The sequence below is a fragment of the Notechis scutatus genome, chromosome 2 (genome assembly GCF_049901735.1).
Source record: "Notechis scutatus isolate UNSWTSFEM ecotype Mainland chromosome 2, rNotScu1.2, whole genome shotgun sequence".
Lineage (NCBI taxonomy): Eukaryota > Metazoa > Chordata > Lepidosauria > Squamata > Elapidae > Notechis > Notechis scutatus.
In genome coordinates, this window is record NC_142010.1 from 59,035,176 (window position 1) to 59,045,808 (window position 10,633).

Below are 10,633 nucleotides of genomic sequence, written 5' to 3' on the forward strand. Positions count from 1 at the left end.
CCTTTTTGGTAATTGCTTTCCTCTCGATAGGAAATGAAAAAAGAATATAGGAAAGGCAATATGTATCTTCCTTCCTCTGTACTGCACCACTTTTATTTCCTTTTGATGCTTCTCCCTGTCTCCCTTAGAGTTTGGACACAAAGATTTGACATTCTTGGAACAATCAGCTGTTTGGATTTTTGTTATTAGTGGGGTTTTCCTTTTGGTTTTGCAACTTTTATAAGCAATTTGAAGAATTTCCAAAGTACTCTTGCAGTTTCGGTTGTCCAGGCCTTGACTGCCCTGTTATGAATTTCTGTAGCCCAAATGTGGTATCCTTTTCATCAGAGGTGGCATTCAGCAGGTTCTGACCAGTTCTGCAGAACGGGTCGCGGAAATTTTGAGTGGTTTGGAGAACCGGCAAATACCACCTCTGACTGGAGATTTTACAGTATCCTTCCCCTGCCACGCCCACCAAGCCACGCCCACAGAACCGGTAGTAAAAAAATTTGAATCCCACCACAGCTTTTCATGGTTTTTAAGGTCCTTCCAATATTGGTAGATGAGACCCACTCTGGTGGGCTCACAGAAGATACAGGTAGTCCTCGACTTAACAACAGTTCATTTAATGACATTTTGAAGTTACAACGGCACTGAAAAAGTGACTTAGGACCGTTTTTTACAATTAAACCATTGCAGCAGTGGTGGGATTCAAAGTCTTTTACTACCGATTCTGTGGGCACGGCTTGGTGGGGAAGGATACTGTAAAATCCCCAGTCAGAGGTGGTATTTGCCGGTTCTCTGAACTACTCAAAATTTCCGCTACCGGTTCTCCAGAACTGGTCAGAACCTGCTGAATACCCACTTCTGCATTGTAGCATCTCCCAACTCACATGATCAAAATTCAGACACTTGGCAACTGACTCATTTATGATGGTTGTAGTGTGCCAGTGTCATGTGAGGCACAGGGTTACAACCCTCTGACAAGCAAAGTCAATGGGGAAGCCAGATTCACTTAATAACTGGGTTACTAGTTTAACAATGGGATGATTCACTTAACAACTGTGGCATGCAAGGTTGTAAAATGGGGCAAAACTCACTTAACAAATGTCTCACTTAGTAACAGAAATTTTCGGCTTAATTGTGGTTGTAAATTGAGGACTACCTGTACTAAGATTTCAGTGCTACTGCTAGGGTCAACATCTAATTGCATCTTTGACTTGATCACATTGAGTTGATTAAAAGGGATTACTGTTACAGTACAGATACAGATATGTTTTAAAAATGCAAATAGGTTAATATTTTGCAAATCAGTAACACCGTGGTTGTGGGAGACTTAACTAGCAAGAAATATATGTATACAAGTATAAGCATATTTGTCTCCTCAGACCAAGTTATTCTCCCTCCCTTCTCTCTATTTCCCTCCCTCCTTCCTTCTCTCTCTCTCTCTCCCTCCCTCCCTCTCTCTCTCATGCTACATATGGATAGTCTGATAGAGCCAGCAGGAGTTGAATTACACTTGAAGGAGACTAACTACTAAGGCAAAAATAAAAATGGGATTCTTAAACTTGTCTGAAATGGCAGGCTAATCTAAATTATCTCTAAATTATTCTAAGGTACATTTAGAATATCCTTAAATGAGACACAATAATTATCAGGGAGTCAGATATATTTCTTACAAAAGTATTTCTAATACCATGATAGATTAGTTTCTTTGTTTAAAATGTAGTGGCTCTGCTCCAGCTCCAATTAACCAGGTCTGGCAACCCAGTCATTTGCAAGTCACTCAATCCTACTGGCTTTGTGGTCTTGTTCATCAGCAATTATATGACAATTTCAGTCAGAGGAGTTTTAAATAAATCTGGAGAGGATTATTTTTTAAATCCATTAAAATTAGTTGAATTAAATTAATCAGCCATATCAGTCACTTTGTTCTGTTGGTTTCAATGGGTGATTAATGGCAAAAGACTGTTTTTAATAGGGAATAACTTCCAGTGAAGATTACTCCTAAATAACTGTACCTTGAATTACAGTTTTCGTCAAAATAATCTTTTCTTGATTATAGCTATTTTGTTATGAAGAGTAGTCATTATTTTATACATTGCTAATGAGTAATGTGTAAAATACAGGACTGCATTGTTTAATGAATTAACCAATTTAGATTAATTGGTTGAAAACTTATTAAAAAATCAGGATCAGGACTCCCTGCGCCCATTCAGGCCCTGGGCATCCCATGTCTGGACCACTGCAATGTGCTCTACATGCGGCTACCCTTGAAGAGCATTCAGAAGCTACAACCAGTGCAGAGTGTGGTGCTGTGGCCAGCCTTTGGGGCCCCTAGAATGGCCCACATTGTACTGCTGTTCCGTGAGCTTTACTGATTTCTGTCTGCTTTCAGGTGCAATTGAAGGTGTTAGTTATTACCTATAAAGCCCTACATGGCATGGGTCCACATTATTTGAGAAACGGTCTCATCCCAATGGGACAGGCCTGCCCTATCCACACCAGCAGAGGAAGCATGTTGCAGATCCCATCAGTCAAGGAATTTTGGCTGCCAGGGTCCAGGAAAAGAGTCTTCTTTCCAGTGGCTCCCACCCTTTGAAATGTCTTAACACCCATGGTGAGATCTGCTCCCACCCTCCTGGCTTTCCATAAGGGCCTAAAGCCTGGCTCTGCCAGCTGGCCTGGGGGTCCAATGGGGGAGATGCCTAATAGCAGACTCCACCTCATCTTCTACACACCTTGTTCTCTCCCTCCCCATCTTTTTTATCATAGCTTATTATTTTATTGCTATATAGCAATAGCACTTAGACTTATATATCGTTTTATAGTGCTTTCCAGCCCTCTCCAAGCGGTTTACAGAGTCAGCATATTGCCCCCAACAATTTGAGTCCTCATTTTACCCATCTCAGAAGGATGGAAGGCTGAGTCAACCTTGAGCCTGGTGGGATTCGAGCTGTCACATTGCAGTAGGAGTAGCTTGTAGTACTGCACTCTAACCACTGTGCCACCGAGGCTCCTATATACTGTATGTATATATATATATATATATATATACTGTATGTATGTATATATATATATATACTGTATGTATGTATATATATATATATATATATATATATATATATATATATATATATATATATATATATACATATACATATACATATACATATACATATACATATACATATACATATACTGTATGTTTGTATTTTTAAAATTGCTTTTAACTTTGTAAATTACCCAGAGTCACCTTAGGGTGAGATGGGGCTTAAAATAAATGAATAAATAAACAAACTTTCTAATGAATTTATGCAAGGGTTTTTTGACGATCTCTGAAAATTTCTCCTTTTGCATTCATGTAGAATGAACGGAATTTTCTAAGGCTATATTTTTATGGCGTGTCTAAACTAGATAAAAAAATGTGGGTTTTTTTGACTTCATAGTTTTTGTTTTTTATAGAAATGAATGTAAATGAAAGCCAATGTGAGGAGGGAATGATGATATGGATGTTGTTGCCTACTCACAACCAGAGAAACTCCCTGGGTGACTCATACTCTTATCAGTCTGACCTATCTCACAACCTGCCTGATCTTTGGAGAAACTAGGGGGAGGGAGCATTGTGCATTCTGCCTTGAGCAGTTGAATGAAAGATGGAATATAAGAATAATATGATCCAAATGAATGGAATATAATACTTAAGGAATTTGGTTCAAAATCATGATAAATTGTTTAAGATCTCTTCACCAACTGGCAGGAAGGCAAGTAAAATAACTACAAAGTTTGGAAATGTCTTCTGGCGTGGACCAAAAAGGTCCATTATTTGAAGATATTTTTATTAATTAAACTTAAGAGATTGTTAAAATCCATATGTTCTCATAATGCAAAAAATGGATGAACTGAGATTAGCTCTTTTCCTCTGAAACCTTAAGATTAGCACATTGAATCTTGGTAAAATTGTAATTGCTGTATTACAGTGGTCACTGACTCCAGTGTTTTTACTTAGATTAGGCTCACTTAGTTTAATAGTACTTGTTGCAAATTAATGAAAAAGGTTGCACATTTATAGTGCAATCTTATAAATGTGGAAGTAAGCTTCTTTGTGTCAAATGGCTAAGTATTGGCCATTGTTTCCTGGTTTTTCCTGGTTCACTGTCAGGTGTTTTTTTTAAAGAAAATTTCTCATTTCTAAGGAAATTAGGAAGAAAACTGATTTTTTTTTTTAACGAAGTAAAGGCTTTTAAAAATTAGTTTCAGTGTTATGAATATTATATCCGAGGTAAATAAACATGAATTTATAAACATACTAATGTTTTCAGGCAAAGAAATATGATCCATATAAAGCAACCTTATATCAATAGAAAATAAACTTAATTTCTCATTTACTCTCATAATTACTGAAAGTAATTAAATATGAAACTGTATTTCCAGTAATAATTATGATAAACAGAATTAATAATTTAAAGACCATAAAAGTAATAAGCAGGTAAATATGGGCACCTTTGCAACCTTTCTTGCATTTACTAAAGATTTTGACTTGATGTAATAAATAAAATGAGTTTGGTGTTTATATTTGATGGAGTTGTAAGTAGCTCAAGTGAAATCCTATGGAGAACTGTTTTTAGAAAGACCCATTAAGTTCAATGTGATTTTCTTCCAATGCTGTCCCCACGTACCTTGGAATAGGCATGTGTATACATTTGCCATGCATAGGATTGCACAGAAATCTTTAGAAATCAATTTTGGATGGCATAATGTAGCAAGGTTAGCATAATGTAGCCAGGGATTGGGACTTAGAAGGCACATTTTTTTATCATTTACCTAGTTATTTAGTTGAATGAACACAACATAGAGGAACATATATTTTAAAAGTTACATTTTTGTTTTCCATTTTCAGCAACCCATACTTCTTATGTTGCTGATGTTCCTTTTCTTGTAGGTTTCAATTGATTTAATAAAAACTGGCAGATGCCATATTTTATAGGTCTTATTTTATTCTTTTGCACTTTGATTTGTATTCCACATAGATTCAATGACTGTATTTTGCAGCTAAAAAATTATGCTTCTCAGAATCACCTTATTTATGAAAGTATGTTTCTTCTATTAACCATAATGCTTTATGAAAATTCATCTGAAGAATATTGAAAAAAAAAACCTTGATCAATTGATAATTTCTTGCCACCAATTTTAATATTCTCAAGCTATTCTACATACATGTGTATTCAAGCTCAAAATGGTCTAGAACTGTGGTGGTACGCAGCGCTCTGTCTATGGGCATGCACGCTGTGTCCCCAGCTCAGCTCTGCTGCGCATACATGTGTGCCTCCCGCTGGCCAGCTGGTCTTCAGGTCTCTGCCGCACATGTGCAGGGGATGGGGTGCATGCATGGAAGCATGCAGCATGTAACAGGTGCACATGCACAGGGGGCATGCCTGCAAATGTGTGGAGTGCACATATTGCATTTTGGGTACGTGCGCACTTTGGGCACTCGGTGCTGAAAAGGTTCACCATCACTGCTCTAGAAGAATCAAACATTTTCCCACATCCCTTGTTTTTCTTTTGACAAAGATCACAAGTTAGGATGGCTGCAGCAATCTTAGCATGAAATCCAGTTAAGAATTACACTGATATGAATTGAGGTCATCTTTCCATCCAGAAGCCTGAATGAAGTCTCTAAAAAGTTTATTTAAGGGATTTGTATTTTATAAACAATGACTCTATGACCTAAGATTAAAAACAGAATAAAACAATGTTACTTACTGATTGTCTCATTCAGCTACTGCTTCAAGTTACAGTGGTACTGAAAAAACAACTAATGTTATAACTAATATCCACATTTAAGATCTTCACATCATCCCTTAATCTTACAGGCTCAGCAATCTCATTGTACATATGTTGTACACTGACAATAAAGGTTTGAATTTGAATACAGGTCCTGTGCTTGATCTGCTTTTTCCCCTCTATCTTGCAGAGAAGAGCGGAAAGAATTACAAGAGAGTAAGCAGGCACACAATGGGAAAATCACATCAAAGCAATGTCTTGACAGCTGCAAGTGCATTATGCAAACAGCCTAGAGTATTCCCAATTATTTGCTTGTTTACTCTTGTGTAATTTTTTCCTCTCAATCTGCATTCTGTGACGTGTAGAAAATTGATCAAACCGAAATGATTCACATGGTTTTTATTTTCCTAACCTCTCTGACAGAAAAGAAAGATTGGGTTGGGAAAGATTACAAGAGAGTAAGCAGACACACAATGGGGAATATACATTAAAAGCAAAGCACTGGTGCCAGCAGCCACAAACATACTTTGCAAACATCCCTGTGCATTAGTTACTGCTTCAGTTAGTGACATAGTTGCCAGTCCCTGTAACATGAAAAACACAACATAATAAACCAAGTCTAAATCATAATTACATTTAAATTGTCAATATGATTTCAAGACAGGTGCCAATGCCCAGGGAAAAAAGTACCAGCTTTTCAAGTCTTTACAGCAGATTAAAAGTGTCAGAGCCATCTAAATCTTGGAGGGCATGCAGGGAAAGAATGTCTCTTGGATCCATCTAGCTAAAATTGTACTATATCATAGGAAGGACTCCAAGCATGTATATTCTATCTGATCTTGTGAGAAGGGAAATTGGAGGTAAGCAGTCTGGCAAATATCCTGATCCTATGCCATGGGGGGCTTTACAGACCGTAGCCATTACACAAGGAAGCCAATACAGTTTGCAGATGGCATGAGTAGTTATGGACCCCCACCACAGTACATCCATGCAATATCACTACTTTACAATCTCTACTGGCTTCCTATAGGCATGTAGTGCAATTCACAGGGCTGGTTATCACCTTTAAAGTTCTAAAAATGTGGAAGCATTTTTGATGCTCCAGTACATTTCCCCCCATTTCTGTACATTTTGGAAATGTACTACATGCACCCCCCCCCCCCTTTTTAAAAAAAGTTTGAGATTATTGATGCCTCCTTTCTGCTTTCACATAAACTTAGACCCTGTGGAAATCATCAATATGGATTTTTATCAGCCCACAATCTAATAAGTTACTAGAGAATTATAAGCAGGGAAATCAGGGAGTGGTAACCATAAGATAACAGCAAAGACAACTGATTCTGCGTGTTCAGGCTTTATAGCTCCAGCTCAAAAGAAAGTCCATAGCCACAGGGCTGGGAGCCCCTCCTTTCTTTGCACACAACCCTCTTATCAAGAAAGCTAACTGTGCATTGCAACTGCTAATGCACTGTCCAAAATGGGAGTGCACGGCAGAAATGGACTGGTTAACTAACATAATAGATTAAGCTATGAAACTATTTCTTTATAAAGGAATAAGTAAGTAATAATAATAAAAAAGAAAGGGCCAGATCCAGTATTGACATGGCTGCAAAGAAGCCATCTCTCCCAAGTCCGGTGGGCTTTTTTACATGTGTTACATCCTTGGATTAAAGTCAGCCTATCAAGCAATCTATATGAAAAGCCAAACTCTCCTAGATATGCTAACATTTATAGCTAATGGGAATGGCCTTTTACAAGAAATGCGTAAGAAATGTCAAAACAAATTCTAGATATTTTGATTGGAAATAGAATGGCTGTTTTTTGTGCAGATGTATTAAAATAAAGGGATGAGAGGATTTTTTTTTTCTTATAGCAACATGAACTAACTAACGAAAGATTTCTACCTTAAAATAGGTAAATAATGGATGTGGCTGAAAGTCAGGAAAGTCATAAAAGAATTACACTCTATTCTTCACTGAGCAAAAAACAGTGGATGGATTTACCAGATCCTTCAACGGAACTGGTTGAATTCACTGGGAACTGTTCACAACACCTCTGGCCACCATAATAATGCTAGAGACTCTGGAAAATTACATAGCAGTGTAACTGCATGCAGTCCAGCTTTGAACAATGAGCATTGTGCATACTCATTTCCTATAGCACAACCATGGTTAATTCATCCTAAAAGAGCAAAGACTTATTGGAGTTTTGGAAGATTATAATCCACTTTTACAGCAATGAAATAAAGAAGCTCGAATTATGGAATTGTTATGCTTTGGACAAAAATAAGTCTGATGGTGGCTTTTGGATGGACTAGACTAGAGGGCAATGTATAGATTTGAGTGTTTTAAAGAAATTTGTAGATATTTTAGAATCCCTTTCCTGAATCTTTCAGAAAATCATGGGGTTTGGATACAGAACATTATCAGAAAATTAGAGAAGAACAAATGTTCTTATCTTCCAAAGGGAAGAAAAGGACGACCTGAGTTATCAAAGCAACTGCTCTAAATGGCCCTTGAACGGTTTATTAAGCAATCTGAATTTTTAGAAAATAATATTTGACATGAATCAGCATACGTTTAGACTATATTTATAAGTTTGGCACTAAATCATGCCAGATCAACCTGATCACTTTTTTTTTTTGATAGAGTGACCTCAGCAAAATGACAAGCCTTAACTTCCAGAAAGCATTTGACAAAATTTCCCATGAAGTTCCAGAAGAGGAATTAGTGAAATACACTATGCTACTATTTGGTGTTTGAGAAAACTTGAGAATACCATAAACAGCCAAGAAAACAAGCAAATGGATGATTAAATAAATCAACCCAGAGTTCTCATTTGAGGAGCAACTGACCAGGCTCGTGTTATCCTATTTTAGACAAGTTATGTAAAGACCTAACTCTTTGGAGAAGACACGAATGCTGGGAAAGATAGAAGGAAAGTGAAGGAATGATCAGCAGTAAGGTAGATGCTCTCATTTACAGTGACTTGCGAGCACTGTTGGAAAACCCCAAATTTAAGGGCAGATTGTCATGAATAAAATATATCTGTGCGGTTGTTGAGAGTTAACACAAACTTGATGGCACATAATCACCAATGTTATCATTAGATGAAAACAAAGCTAGTTGAACTATTATAACCAATGAATGATTGTCAATGGGTACGGTATACAACAAGGAGGAGAAACTTCTTTTCTGGAAAATAAATAAATAAATAAATCTTGGCAAAGACTAGGATCTAGATATATTAAACTAGGTTCCTTGATTCTGGCATTTAAAACTGCTACGCATATTTGCTTATTAATATGTGAACACTTATGATTTGATCCCAGATCACATGAGAAATCGATATGATAAAACTTCAATCTGAAATTGACGTAAGATGTTCTTTTGGGAACATTTTGCTAAACTATAAATCTATTTTTGAGGATTCTTTAGTTCATATGATTTGGTCTTACACTGTATAGCTTTGTTTTAATTTAAAATTAAAATTATCTTGATAGAATTGAGATAACATTTTATATTTAAGGATCTCAATATAATATTGAATTACATTTCTAAGTATAGTCATTCTCCTGATTTTAAGGAGTAGATCCATAATAAGTTTGTTATCTATTTTTAAATTTTTGCTGTGAAAATGAGAAGATGTCCATTATATTGCTGTATGCGCACATTTAATTATGAGTTCAGTGACTGAATTAATTTCATATACTGTAGATATGTATACTTATTTATATGAATCTTTTTGTTTGCTTGAGAAAGTTGAAAATGTTTAATTCAGTTTACCAACTAAAATGTACTTAAGTTTTTTTTTATTGTGCCATCATTAATCAATACAGCCTTTTTTGTTTTGTATTTTACTATTATATTTTTTTAAAAAAAATGTCAAGATACCAGAAGCCCTTAAATTGCATACTTCAAGGTTCTCTTCTAGGACCTTGGCCATTTAACAAACGAATAATGTAGATGAAGGGTTTCGTTCATTTATTTGTGTCAGAAGCATCACAATTAAAATAAGTTATACTATATAACATAAAATTTAAAATATAAAATACCAGATTAAAATATGTATAAGTTAAACAGATCTTGCCCAGAAACTAGCAACGTTACTGTCATACTGCCATAAGATCCTCAAGTGTACACCGATCAGGATACATGGATGAGAAGTTAGAAAATAGAGCTATCAATTTTACAGATGACAGAAAGCACAAAACAATACAAATCAAAAGGATAGCAATGGTGGCAGCAGCCATAGTACACTATGCAAATTGTGTGGTATAATCCCCATTACTTTCCTGCTTATTTTCTTGTAATCCCTTCTTCTCCAATCTCTCTGCTTTGTGACTGGAAGCAAGAAAATAACTGGATGAGGCACAGGAGAGATTGCCTATAGAGATTACCTGGTGTTTTTTTTCCTGTACCTGCTCACAAAGGACAGAATTTGCTTAAATTAACAAGTGGTGGTAGTGTGAACAAGCATAGGCAATCTCTTCTGGGCCTAACCTAATTTTTCTTCCTCCCTTTGCAAGGTGGACAGATTGGAGAGGAAGGGATTACAAGAGAGAAAGCAGGCAAACCTGAGTATGCTTTTGGCTACTGTGTCACTGCATCCTTTTCAATGTGTATTCCCCCTTGCATACTCTCTTGTGATCCCTTCTTCTCCAAGAATGAAAATACAAGTAGTAATTCCCTTCTTACTAGTTACCTCAGTGCTGGAGAGAGACTTCCAAATGGCAGGGGACAGGGGAAAAAGAAATCATAGTTGCTGTCTGTGATGGCTCCCCCAGATGCTTTTCTGGAGTCAGAAGAGGATGAACCAGTCCCAGGGATCTCAGGAGGGAAGTTGGTCAATGAGGAAGGGTTTAAGAGTC